The sequence below is a fragment of the Prunus persica genome, chromosome G1 (genome assembly GCF_000346465.2).
Source record: "Prunus persica cultivar Lovell chromosome G1, Prunus_persica_NCBIv2, whole genome shotgun sequence".
In the NCBI taxonomy this organism is placed as follows: Eukaryota; Viridiplantae; Streptophyta; class Magnoliopsida; order Rosales; family Rosaceae; genus Prunus; species Prunus persica.
In genome coordinates this window covers 30,729,178-30,744,196 of record NC_034009.1, presented here as the reverse complement: position 1 = coordinate 30,744,196, position 15,019 = coordinate 30,729,178, and the positions used below count along the sequence as shown (strand labels likewise).

Below are 15,019 nucleotides of genomic sequence, written 5' to 3'. Positions count from 1 at the left end.
GCAAGGAAGAGGAAATTTGAGGGGACGACATCTGGTGGATAATGGATTGTGCAACAACAGTATCAGTTGTATCCATTCTTTTTTAGCTAAAAAATATGTTCAGTTGGATTTATTCTACAATTTATCCTTTAAATAAAATTCACATATCCAATGCAAGCCAGACATTTGGTTTATTTTCATTGTTTACACAAGACGGTGCTGGGGATTAAATCAATAATCTCACTTTGTAGTCTTGTTCTTAAAGGAACGCAAACACAAATATCAATGCATATGAACTAGTATGCATATAATTGGTTATGTTAATCTTGATCATTCAGCACCATTAGAATGAGTTTCTGATCGAGTTAAGCAATCATTTTCGATAAGAGATTGCTCTCCTATCTTTCTTGTACCCTGTAAAACAGAGCAATAGATTGCATGAACATTTGGCAAGTGTGTTTAATTTAATAATACATCAAACATAATGGAATTTTGGAGAATCTATGCTGCTACTACAACGTCCTAGACAGAGGGCATGGCCGAAGTGGACGCGAAGGTTCTAACATGGGGTTCTTTCTTCCAAGAAGTGAAGAGGTTGTGTAACATAGCAGGACCCATGATTGCTGTGATTCTATCTCAGAACTTGTTGCGGGTCAGTTCAATGATGATGGTTCGTCACCTGGGTGAGCTTGCTCTCTCTATCTCCTCCCTAGCCCTCCCCCTCTCTGGGGTCACCGGCTTTAGTCTTTTTGTAAGTCTTCACCCGCGTCCTCATCTTTTCCTTACATTCATTCTTTCTTCTTATATTATCTGTATTTTGGATTGGTTTTTTGATGTCCAACTGTTTGTTTATTCGTAGAAAGTTAGAAACTTAAGTACATTTTGTAACGTGCTAACAGCTAGGAATGGCTAGTACACCGGAAACTTTATGTGGGCAAGCATATGGAGCTGAGCGATATCAGAAACTTGGACTCCGTACCTACACTGCGATATTTTCTCTCACCTTAGTTTGTCTTCCTTTATCTTTGGTATGGATATATATGGAGAAGTTACTGATTCTCATTGGTCAAGACCCTGTGATTTCTCGTGAAGCTGGCAAATTCACAATCTGGCTTCTTCCAGCTCTGTTCAACTTCGCCGTCCTTCAACCACTCATTAGATACTTTCAGGCACAAAGTTTGATAATACCTATGCTCATAAGCTCTGTCACGACCCTTTTGTTCCATATTCCAATCTCTTGGGTTCTAGTCTTCAAGTCTGGGCTGGATCACCTTGGAGGGTCATTAGCAATCAGTATTTCCTATTAGCTGAATGTGATTTTACTTGGATTATACATGAAGTTTTCTTCTGCCTGTTCAAAAACCCGAGCTCCAATTTCTAAGGAGCTATTTCATGGAATGGGAGAGTTCTTTCACTTTGCAATCCCTTCTGCACTAATGCTTTGGTAGCTATTTTAGAAAAGTCTCCTTAATGCTTTCATAAAATATTCCATCTCCAATGTCCTTTCTTATTGATTCTTGTTGATGATTGTAGCCTTGAGTGGTGGTCATTTGAGCTGCTTATCTTGCTGTCTGGGCTTTTACCAAATCCAGCTCTTGAAACTTCAGTTCTGTCTGTATAGTAAGTTCTCTGTTTTTGTTCACCTTCAGATACCGAGGAAGATCTTCTAAAAACTAGTACACATTTTTGTTTATACCGGAAATAAACGGCCTATGATCACCGAACACGTGGACAGAATCGACGTTGATCACAGAGCCCCTTCGGCATGCTTCCTACCGAAGCCATCTATCTTGGCCCTTTTTACCATTGGACACGTGGCATGCTCCCAATCCATGCCCACAGTCCCACATCAGAAATATGAGCACAACGCACACCTCCCAAGGCCTATATAAGGAGACCCCTATCCCCAAAATGAGGGAATCAGAACTAACAGTACGCTATTGATTGATCTGTCAGTTATCTTTACTAAAATCGTACTTACTAAAGCATCGGAGAGCCTTTGGTCGGTACCACACCGGTACCCCAAGGACTTACCGAACGTGACCTTGTGTAGGTATTCTCCCTTCTGCAGTAGAACATCTACCGAGGACAATCACCTACCGAAGGACTAAAATCACTAAGTTGACGAAATACGTGCAAAACTATTTTTTCGTCCAAAACACATGGGGACCACTTCAGTACCCACGTTCTTATCGGAAGAAGGGGTACCGTTCGAAAGGCAAAGCGGAGCTAGCCCAGCACAACCTCCATGCACTCCCTTCGGGAACACCCCCGCAACCCAAACAACCGCTGAAGCCGAGCTGGCAGTCCAAATCGCGTCCCTACGGAAGGACATGGCGAGGCTTCAGGAGCACAACAACTTTCTTTCGTCCAAAGTGGACGAAACCCAGCAGCTGCTCCACCAGCAGCACACGCAGAACATCCAGACAACTCGCTCTTCTGAGAGCTTACAGACCCCCCATAGGAAGAAGAAACGCGAGAAGGTAGCGAAGGCAACGCCCGCACCTACCAAACAGTTGGTAGTTCCGGCACCCAGGGATCAGCCGCACATCCCCAAGAAGGTCTACTCCGATTGCCGACATCGGATTAACGACCGGGAACATCGGACTAACGATCGGGAGGAAGAGAGACAGAGGTCTCCGATCAGGATGAGCGCTCGACTAAGGGACTCACGGATGAAAGTCCTAGGGGACAAGTCGCCTATTCGGAAAGTCAGAGGGCTGGGCCCCGCAGAGGAGTCGGAATCCGAGTATATCCCGTCCGGGACGCAAACTTCCACCTGCCGTTCGGCAACACATTCGCGGAACTCGGAGTTTAATCCACTAGACCTACAAAGGCGATCGGAAGACTACGGTTCCGAGGAAATCCCTAGCCGAGACCCCGTTGTCCGACTTCTTTTTCAAAAAATCCAAAAAATGGAAAATGACAACGCCCGCTCCCAAGGACCGGAGTGGGGAAAGCTTCGGCCAGGACCGTTTACCAGGCGCATCCGAGACTCTCGGCAGGATCGGGAAGGGCAGCAACTGCGTATACCGTTCTATACAGGAACAGAAGACCCCTTAACACACCTCCACTCATTTCAGTCCGCCATTGGATGCAAGGGCCTGAGCGATGAAGGGCAGTGCCTGCTATTCCCGTCCTCCCTTACCGGGGCAGCCCTGAGCTGGTTCTACCGGTTAGAGCCAAAAACGGTAGACTCCTTCGACGAGTTGAAGCAGATTTTCCTCAACCACTTCATGATCCAAACGGACCGTCTTTACTCTGCCGATGATCTGTACACGATTCGGCAAAGAGAGGACGAACCATTGAGAGAATACGCGGCGCGCTTCGGTCACGAGTACTCAAGGTGTCCGGAAACAGACGATAGGGCAGCTTACGGCACCTTTAAGAGTGGCCTTCGGTCCTCGCATTTCCGATACCTAGTACACAGCAGCAACTGGCGCACGTACGACGAACTGATGAAGCAGGCGGCAATCCACGCCAAGGTCGAATATTTCAACTCGAAACCCGCGGCTTCGGCACCGCGAGGAGACGCCGAACCAAGTGCTTATCCGGCAAAAGCGACACCCTACGAGAGAATCGACACATACTCGGCAGGTCATAAGAGAAAAGACGACCCCGCCGATCGGAGAGAACACTCGAAGAAAGGGAAGGGGCGGTATGGTCGCAACGACAACCGAGCGCCACTGCCGAATCGTGACCACGGCAATGAAGTCTTCACCCTGTTGAACACTACCTACGAGGCCGTCCTGATGAACAAACAAGAAATAATACCGAAGCCGAATGCCCGAAGACCCAATCGGCAAGACAACCGGGATACCGGTAAATTCTGCCGATACCATCAGCACAACAGCCATAATACGGAAGACTGTATAAGCCTGAGAAAAATTGTCGAACGGTTGATCAGAGAGGGAAAGCTAGATCAGTACATCGCCCGGCAGCCAACGGCGCCGGTGCCGAATTCAATTCGGCAGATAAACATGATAAGCACTATTAGCGGTGGCCCCAGCATCGCAGGAATGAGCAACCGGTCAATGAAGCAATATGTGCGTGCCGCACAATTTCCTCAGGTATTCGGCATAGAGGTGAATCGGCACCAGGAAATCCCGAAAGTTCGTTGGGAACCAATCACATTCTGCGAAGAGGAGGAAGAGGGCATCCTTTATCCCCATGACGACCCAATGATCATCCGAGCAGAAATTGCCAACTATGATGTAGGAAGAGTGCTGATCGATACCGGGAGCTCGGTGAATGTGATTTTTTCCGAAGCTTTCCGAGAGATGGGAATAAAGGACTGCCAGGTGAACCGGCAGTTGACACCTTTGTTAAGTTTCTCCGGAGATCTGGTCCAACCGATCGGTAGTGTAAAACTACCCATTACCTTCGGCACCGCGCCAAGGAAAACGACGGTATACGATCAATTCCTCATCATTGACTGCCCGACGGCGTACAACGTCATAGTTGGACGGACGGCACTCACCAAGGTCAAGGCGCATCTTTCCCCCCCACATGCTACTGATGAAGTTCCCAACCCCCTACGGCACAGGGGCTGTCCGAGGAAATCAGTTAAGCGCGCGGACTTGCTACGCCACGGCACTCAAGTCAACCTCTGTCCAAATTCCCGACGAGACTATGTCTGTACAGGGGATACCGAACGATACGGGACCCGTTGACGACCCTAGGGATGAGTCCCCGACTCCTCACACATAACCTGCCGAAGAACTGGAAACGATAACCCTGAGCGACGAGCAGCCCGATCGTCGGGTTAAAATCGGCACCAGACTCACCCCTAACCTCCGAGCGCAGTTCATAGACTTCTTACGGCACCATTCGGAGGTGTTCGCGTGGTCTTACGAAGATATGCCCGGCATAGATCCTGAGATCATCAGCCATAAACTCAGCATTTCCCCCGCTTACAAACCTGTAAGACAGAAGCGTCGTTCGTATGATGCCGAACGATACGAAGCGATGCGCACAGAGGTTGACAAACTTCAAACCATCGGCTTCATCAGGGAGACTACGTATCCGGTATGGCTGGCAAACTCGGTGATGGTCCGGAAGGGTACAGGCGGGTGGCGAATGTGCCAAGACTATACCGATCTGAACAAGGCCTGCCCGAAGGACAGCTTCCCGTTGCCACGGATAGACCAGCTCGTGGACGCCACCGCCGGACACGAACTGCTCAGCTTCATGGACGCCTATTCGGGATACAATCAGATATTCATGCACCCCCGACAGCGAACACACCGCCTTCATAACGGACATGGGTTTGTACTGTTACAATGTCATGCCGTTCGGCCTAAAGAACGCGGGGGCAACATATCAAAGGCTCGTCAACAGAATTTTCGCCAAACACATCGGCAGCATCATGGAAGTTTACGTTGACGACATGCTAGTAAAAAGCAGAACTGCCGAAGAACACCTGCACAATTTATCAATCATGTTCGGCATACTGAAAGAGTACCGGATGAGGCTGAACTCGATGAAATGCGCCTTCGGTGTATCTTCCGGGAAATTCCTCAGGTTCATGATTAGTCACAGGGGTATCAAAGCGAATCCCGAAAAAATAAAGGCAATCACCGACATGGAAAGACCGCAGACGACGAAGGACATTCAAAGCCTTACCGGACGCGTCGCGGCCTTGACTCGCTTCATCTCAAAGGCTACCGACAAATGTGTGCCGTTCTTTAAAGCCTTGAAAGGGGGCAAACGGAATATCATATGGACTGTCGAGTGTGATAAAGCGTTTCAAGACTTAAAGGACTACATGGGCAGAGCACCCCTCCTGTCAAAACCACTACCTGGGGAGATTCTCTATCTATACCTTTCGGTATCTAGCACTGCTGTCAGTTCGGTATTGATCCGAAAGCCAGAGAGGGCAGAGCTACCGATTTTTTATATCAGCAAGGCACTCCAGAGCGCTGAACTTCGATATCCCCCATTAGAGCAACTTGCACTAGCCCTGATAGTCTCGGCACGAAGACTTCGGCCATACTTCTAAGCACACGGGATCAAAGTTCTGACTAACCAACCGCTTCGGCAGGTGCTCCAAAAACCAGAGACTTCTGGCCGATTGATCAAGTGGGCGATCGAACTCGGAGAGTTCGATATACAATTCATACCAAGACCCGCCGAGAAGGGTCAAGCCATTGCCGATTTCATCTCCGAGCTCACCCCATCAACAGCACAGCTGACACCCGAGCCGGTTACCGAAACCGGAACGCCAATGTAAGTAGACGCCGAACGGTTCGACACCTCAAATCCCGTATGGGTTCTGCACGTCGACGGCTCGGCAAACCAACAAGGGTGCGGAGCAGGCTTGGTACTGACAACACCAGAGGGACTCAAGATCGAGTACGCCCTCCGATTCAACTTTCGAACCTCCAACAATGAAGCAGAATATGAGGCTCTCTTGGCCGGCCTTCGGTTAGCCAAGAGCATGAATGCAAAACAAATAAGGATTCACAACGACTCCCAGCTCATTGTGAACCAGGTAACGGCAGACTTCGTGGCCAGAGACGCCTCCATGAACGCCTACCTTTCGTCCACCACCAGCTGCTCCAAAGCTTCCGAGCCTACGAGATCAAGCAGATCCCCAAAAGCGAAAATAGCCACGCCGATGTATTGGCACGGCTGGCTTCGGCAATCAATGATAAAGTCGGAAGAACGGTGCCGGTGGAGATTCTTGCTCGACCGAGCACGGTAACCTCTGAAACATGTACCGTACGGTACGAAGATACATGGATGTCTCCTATCTACTCGTACCTGACTAACGGCACCCTTCCAGAAGACAAAGCCCAGGCCCGAAAGCTTAGGTACCGATCGACAAGGTACACCGTCATCAACGACGTCCTTTACAAACGTGGCTACACAACTCCATATCTCAAATGCCTTACGGCAGAACAGGGGGACTACGTCCTTCGGGAGATCCATAATGGTGTGTGCGGCGACCATTCCGGGTCCCGGTCACTCGCCCACAAAACCTTTCGGCAGGGGTACTTTTGGCCGACCATGCACCAGGACGCTATCTCGCTAGTGAAAAAGTGTGATAAATGCCAGCGTTTCGGCAGCATACCGCACATCCCTGCCGAACCTCTGACACCGATTGTGAGTCCTTGGCCTTTCGCACAATGGGGACTGGACCTGATCGGTCCAATGCCGCAGGGCAAAGGCCAGGTGAAATACGCGGTGGTTGCCTTTGACTACTTCACCAAATGGGTAGAGGCCGAGCCTCTGGCAACCATAACGGCAGCAAGAGTGGAAGACTTCGTCTGGACTCACATTTGTTGCCGGTTCGGTATCCCGTATGCAATCATTACCGACAACGGCAGGCAGTTCGATTCGAAACTCTTCAGGCAATTTTGCACCCGCCTGAAAATCAACTTGTTTTTCGCGTCACCGGCTCATCCCCAGTCGAACGGTCAGGTGGAAGCAATAAACAAAATCATCAAGAAACTACTGAAACGGCAGCTGGACAAAGCCAAAGGAGCCTGGCCAGAAAAGCTTCCCGAAGCACTCTGGGCCATTTGGACATCCTACCGAACGTCCACAGGAGAGACCCCTTTCTCTTTGGCTTTCGGTTCGGAGGTCGTGGTGCCCGTGGAAATCGGAGAACCTTCCTACCGAACGAAAACCTTCGCGCCAAAGCCGAACGAAGAAGCACTTTCTCTGAGCCTCGATCTTCTTGAAGAACACCGGGCACATGCCAACCTTCGGAATGAAGCCTACAAGCAACGTGTCTCTCGGTATTACGACTCCAGGGTCAGACACCGCCCATTCCGAATCGGAGACTGGGTCATGCGGGAGGTATCCCTAGCAACTAAGGATGCCACGGAAGGAACCCTCGGACCTTCCTGGGAAGGACCCTATGAGATCATCGGTATCCTTCGATCGGGAACTTACCGCCTAAGAGACTCCAACGGCAAGACCCTCGGTCATCCTTGGAACGTGGAACATCTCAAATACTATTTCAAGTAATCTAGCCTACGGTATGACAAAGTTATAACCTAGCCTACGGCAGGACAAAGTTGTAACCGATTGAAATGTATATGCCCTTCGGCAGAAATTAATAGAAAGCCTTCGGCACTATTACTTCAGAACATCTTTTTAAATCTCAACTAGCCCACGGCAGCCAATAATGGCGACTTAACGTTCTACGGCATCTTATTAGCCTACGGCAATAAATGTTTTTCGAAATTCTTACCCTACAGATTCCATCGGAACTTGTCAATTTCGAAATCCCTTTAACGTTATACATCCTATACGGGGCCTTTCGGCAATAGAACGATCGGCAATTGAAAGAAAATCAGATTGTTCAAACAACAGTGGAGAAAAACATGCATTTAAATTAGAGATGCCCTCGGCATCAATGTGTTCGGTACATACAAATAAAAAAAAACTAATACAATTATTACAAATAACAAGGCAAGGCCCTCAGGCTTCATCCGCGGCAGCGGCCTCGGCAGATCCGGAGCCTTCGGCGACGTCCTCCCCCTCGTACTCTTCAATCATCTCCTCAGTTATCCCTTCCGGTAGAGGAGGAGGATCGGCAATGAAGTTCAGGTTCAGCTTCTGCCTATGGTTGTACCGTTTGAATCGGTACAACAGGTCCACCATCTCCTAGCCCACCTCCTTATCCAAAAGGACAGTGAACTCTTCAGATGCACGGTACCCCTGGATCGCCGATCGAACGGCAGCCTCGATCTCCGCAGCTTTGGCCCGTTCCGATTCCACCAAGGCCACCTGCACCGCAGCCTTCGTCCGTTCCGACTCCTCCAAAGCCGCCTGCACCGCGTCTTTGGAAGCCTCGGCATCCTTCGTTGCCTCCAGCGCCGCCTCCAGGAGACCCTTCATCTCCTCCACCTGCCGTACGGCAGATTCTTTCTCCTTTACCAGGAAGGCGTGCTCCTAGAGCGCTTTGCCGGCCTCGTACGCCTTCTTGGCGCGCTCAGCAGCAGTGATGGCCCGCTTGACGCAGAGCCACATGTCCATGGACGCCTGCAAAAAAAAAAGGGGTTCAGAAGCATACTCCACTTACAAAAATAAAACGACGAGGGAAGAGAAAAAAAATCTTACCGAGGCCTGAAGCCGGAAGGCGCGTCCGGCCTCCTCTCGAAGAAACTTCTTCGGCAGCTCGTCGATCTCCAGCAGCTCCATCTGAGAGCCGAGGATCATATGGTTGACGAAACTGCACCGTCTTCGCGGGGCAGGCGATCGTGACGGCTTCGGATGGACCGTCCTCGTCCTCCACCGCAAGGACGGCCCTGGGTGCCTCCGATTGCCGGGGGCGTTTGGGGATCGGCTCAGCCTCCAGGTCGACCGTCTCCGGCCGCTTACCGGCCGCCTTGGAGGTGGCGGCTTCGGCGTCCCGATGCCTCGGAGCGCCGACTTCATCAGCAGGGCACCTCGGAAGAGGCTCGGCATCAAGCTGCCGAAGACGCTTAGCGAGGGTCTGATCCTTCGGATCCGCCACTGCCTGCCGAACGGAAGCTGCCTCAGGCTGTTTCTTATTTTTCTTGCCCTCCAGGCCCATGATCAGGCGCCTCCTGGAGGACTCATTCATTTTCTTCGCCTCGACAGCCTTCCTTGCGTCCGTCACTGATCAAAAGAGTTTGGTCAGTCGGCAAGCCAAAGGCCATACAAAAAAAGAAGAGAAGGAACGATATACTTACTCTCGGCAGGGTTAACAAGGCTGGCTCTAATGAGGTTGCCGGTGAAGAGGAAGCGTGGATAAACTCGCTCGGCAGCGGGTACTCCCAACCTCACTCTGTCGAGCTGCCGGATCTCACTCGGCTTGGGGCTCGGCTGCTTGAGTTTGCCTGTCAAACGAAGAAAAATTAATAAAATACAACAAGGGAGAAAAGAAGCCAGCCTACCGATCGGTAGTTCGAAAACCTACCGGCAATCTGGAATGTCGTGGGGACCGGGAAGCTAGGGGGTGTTCCCGATGGCGATTCCCAATCACCGGAGAGCAGCACTCGCCGATTCCTCCACGACTTTCGAGAAGTCGGCACCGAGCTGATGAAATGCCCCCGCTCGGAAGCCTTCAGGCAGTTCGCCTGAACCCAGCCGCCGTGATCGGCGCTCTTGGACTTAGTGACGCTATACAAATACGAGAACTGCTCGTAGGAAGGCTCTCCCTCCTCGGCAATCCCGAACGCAGCGATCACCCCCATCAAGGCCACCCAGAAGTTGGGGTTGTACTGGCCTGGAGCGTACCCGATCTGGGCAAGGATCTTCTGCACTGCATGTTGCAACGGCAACCGAACCCCTTGCAGAAGAACGTCGGTGAAGAAGGTCACTTCACCGTTCGCTGGGTTATTGAGGGATTCGACGGGGCTCGGTATCCTCATCCTCACCGAGTCCGGAATGAGGTACTCGGCCCTAATCTTTTCCAACTCCCGTTCGGTGATCTTATTGGGCTCCAGGTAGTCGACCCCGAACAGAGTCTTCTGGGGCACACCCACCGTTACCCTAGGCGGCCCTCGGTGGACGATGGTTACCCTCGGCCGGAGGGACCGGCAGTGCCCCCACTACGACCGGAGGTGGAGGCCTCAGGCTGGTGCTCGAACGGCCCGACACGGGTACCGTCCTTGTACACCGCGGCCAAGGGTAGCGGTTGCCCCGTCATGAGCCCTTTGCCGATGCCATGGGTGGGAACAGAGTTCACCTCCTCACCGAATAACTCAGTATCGGTGTCTTCTCCACCCTCGGCGCCGAGGCTCACGGCCCCGCTGGACGTATCCCAGCCCGAGGACAATTCCCCATCGAAAGCGTTGGGCTCACTGCCGAACGGCGACTCGCTATCGGACATCTACAAAACAGAGAAAGGGATACTAAGGCCCGTGCCACACTATCCTACCGATACCTACATCGCTACCTATGGCCACTAGACTACCGAAGGAAAATCCTATTTTACGATCGGCTAGCCTACGCCATAAGGAGACATACAACCAAATAAAAAGAGAGTTGATGGTATCGAACTGTATCTTACCTTAAGTAGTATGGGACTATTGGATTGCCGTTCACTCTCTTCAGAAATCGCCTCGTGTGCCGAGAACCGCGCTAAAAATCGCCTGGATTGCCGTTCACCCACTTCGAAAATCGCCTACTCCGAGCTCTCGCGCTAACTCACAATTGCAAAGTGAGTCTTACGCCCGGAGCCATCTCTATTTATAGGGAGAGAGTGTAACGGTACGCCTCGAAAGACTAAACGGCTCATCAATGCGCCGTCAGAAGTGATTTCGCTGGCCACGCGTCACCTGATGAATGGCGCCGCAGACTGCACGCCAGGCACGGAAGACGAAGCGCCTCTCTGCCCCTAAAACCTCTCAGCATCAACGACCCTTCGAGTCCAAGGCCAATCTCCTTAGAACGAACCTACCGAACGGCAGGTTATCCTCCGAACCGCCATGGAGAACTAAATTCCCTTCCGAAGGACCTTCGGAAGAGAACTTGGGGGACTACTGTTTATACCAGAAATAAACGGCCTATGATCACCGAACATGTGGACAGGATCGACGTTGATCACAGAGCCCCTTTGGCATGCTTCCTACCGAAGCCATCTATCTTGGCCCTTTTTACCATTGGACACGTGGTATGCTCCCAATCCATGCCCACAGTCCCACATCGGAAATATGAGCACAGCGCACACCACCCAAGGCCTATATAAGGAGACTCCTATCACCAAAAGGAGGGAATCAGAACTAACGGTACGCTATCGATTGATCTGTCAGTTATCTTTACTAAAACCGTACTTACTAAAGCATCGGAGAGCCTTCGGCCGGTACCACACCGGTACCCCAAGGACTTACCGAACGTGACCTTGTGTAGGTATTCTCCCTTCTGCAGTAGAACATCTACCGAGGACAATCACCTACCGAAGGACTAAAATCACTAAGTTGACGAAATACGTGCAAAACTATTTTTTCGCATCAACAGCTAACAGCTAGGAATGGCTAGTACATTTTGTAGAAAGTTAGAAACTTAAGTACATTTTGTAACGTGCTAACAGCTAGGAATGGCTAGTACACCGGAGCTTTTACTTGGATTATACATGAAGTTTTCTTCTGCCTGTTCAAAAACCCGAGCTCCAATTTCTAAGGAGCTATTTCATGGAATGGGAGAGTTCTTTCACTTTGCAATCCCTTCTGCACTAATGCTTTGGTAGCTATTTTAGAAAAGTCTCCTTAATGCTTTCATAAAATATTCCATCTCCAATGTCCTTTCTTATTGATTCTTGTTGATGATTGTAGCCTTGAGTGGTGGTCATTTGAGCTGCTTATCTTGCTGTCTGGGCTTTTACCAAATCCAGCTCTTGAAACTTCAGTTCTGTCTGTATGGTAAGTTCTCTGTTTTTGTTCACCTTCAGATACCGAGGAAGATCTTCTAAAAAATAGTACACATTTTAAAACCAGTTTCTCAATTTGCAATTGGCCTCTTTGTAATACTAGTTACTGTTGGTGGACAGTCTCCAAACCATTTCAACACTATGCAATACCATACGGGTTTGGTGCTGCAGCAAGGTTTGTTCAAACACATATACCATCAGATTTCAGATTTGTATACTATAATACTAATAATGTCAAAGCAGTTAAATTTGCATAAATAATAAGTAGTAACTTGATCTTCTTTCTTTATTCTTGGGAAATGTATAGTACTAGAGTTGCAAATGAACTAGGAGTTGGTAACCCAGAAGGTGCTCGTTTAGCTACTCGCGCTGCAATGTTTCTAGCAGTCACAGAGACAAGTACAGAAACCACAACCCTCTATGCATGCCGGCATGTATTTGGTTACATTTTTAGCAATGAGAAAGACGTCATCGATTATGTCGTAACCATGGCTCCTCTAGTTTGCTACTAGACAACTTTCAAGGGGTCCTCACAGGTAAGTTAAATGCTCAATCTTTTCAATCTTGTGTTATATACTTTTGTCAACGGTAAAATCAGGTGTTGCTAGAGGAATTGGGTGGCAGCATATAGGGGCTTACATAAACCTTGGAGCATTTTATCTTTGTGGAATTCCAGTTGCTGCAATATTGGCTTTCTGGGTGCATTTTAGAGGAATGGGACTCTGGATTGGAATACAAGTTGGTTCTTTGGTGCAAACCATTTTGCTCTCTTTTGTAACAACTAGTACAAATTGGGAAAAGCAGGTCTACTTTCTAACTCTTAATCTCTTGATTTTCCTGATCTCTCTTATGATTACCATTCTAATCCTTTTTACTTAAACATGGCCTCATTCTACCTTGTTAAAAGGATGTTTATGTTGGGTTTTTGTTGTTCCAGGCAAGCAAGGCAAGGGAGAGGATATTTGAGGGGAAGGATTGTGCCATTAAAGCAGAGGCTGATTAGCTCAATATTTCCTTACCAGAAGTAGTTTGATCCACTGCTTTTAGCGCCGAAACATTTCGTGCCAAAAACTCTGCTCAGCTGGAATTACACATTCTCTCTGGTGGGGATTAAATCAATAATCTCATTTTGTACTCTTGTTCTTAAAAGGGGAAGAATTTGATTTTGGCACTGTTTCCCCTTTTTTGGCCAAGTAGGCCAAAAGAAGGATTTTTGGTCCTTCTTCTATTGAGATGCGTAGGTGTGCAGAGTGTGTGAGTGTGTTTGCACTCACTACTACAAAAAGTGAAAAAGACGACTAGAAAACAACGACGGTCTAAGTGAAAACCGTCGTGGTTTATAAAAAGACGACGGTTCTAAAAACACCGTCGTGTAATACAACTTTAGACAACTAAAAAATGGAGTTTCAAATGGCTGTTCAAAAACAACGACGTACATAATTAAACAACCGACGTCTATTTGAAACAGATTTCCGCAGTGTAAAATCAATGCCAACAAAGAACGGCAGAAGTTATGAATCGACCGACGTAGAAAGTAAAGACGACGATTTCAATAAAAACTGCCGTTTTTACTCATAAAATAACACAACGAGGTTTTCGTATAAGACGCCGTATAATTACAAACAAATCCACGGCTTTAAAATACAAAATATCGCCGTATTAAATTAATTTACAACGACGGAAAATATAAATATATCGACGTCATTCTCGTATAGTTCTACGACGTTATCTTTAAATCGTACAATAAAATTTATCGTCGTATTTATTCATTTTATACGTCGTACCTTTAATTTTAACGGTCGTCTTAATAAGAATTTTTGTTAACAATTTTTTTCTTTGATTTTCTTATCCTACGTCGGTAGATCTACTTAATGACAAGAATTGAAATAACCACGACGGTTTATATAGAACACCGCCGACATAATCAGATTTGTCTGAGATCCCAAGGATTACGAAATCTTACCAGATGGAACTCTGTTCCACATCATAATCTTAACAGATGACACAGATTTGCAAATATTGCGTCGTGTTAGTTTACAAATTCTAGAACATTAATTTCCCTCATTTTAAATTTCCTCGGGAAAGAAAAATCTATTTATCACGCTTTGAAATTGAAAACTAAAACTGAAAGAATACGGGAAAAAAAACTCTATTTATAATTTAAAATTAAAATCCACGTCGGTTGTAGTACACTTAACGACGTTTAACAAAATAATCTACGTCGGTAATTATAAATCTACCGCCATCTTAACTTAATATAGACGACGAGAAAAGACGACGGTAGAACAGAAAACCGCCGTTGTTTCAGTTTCTTTAACATATCTTTCTGCAGGACTTGTGTAGTTCAAAGCATTGACAATGTCTTCATCATATCTCCCAGAAACTACTGATTCAATTGCTCATGCTTTAGAGGCCATCTGAAGCCATTTCTATTCTTTATCGCATTCTTGAAACCCATCTTCTTCTTCTGAAGCTCTACGGATAAAGGAAGAGGCTATCACAAATCCGACGGATCTTCTTAGGCAAGAAAATCAAGCAGAGGATCAGGCACATCTGATCTTCAGATTTCCCTGAGAAGCGAACTTTCCTTCGACAGCGAGTGGAGGCCAGGCTTGCATCTCTTTTGATGGAAAGCAAGGAGTATTCAGAAGCACTAAGTGTCCTATCAGGCTTGATCAAGGAAGTGAGAAG

General features: G+C 48.2%; 1 pseudogene; it reads left to right on the top strand.

Moving 5' to 3' along the window:
* On the top strand, window positions 581-13,331 carry LOC18791454 (annotated as a pseudogene).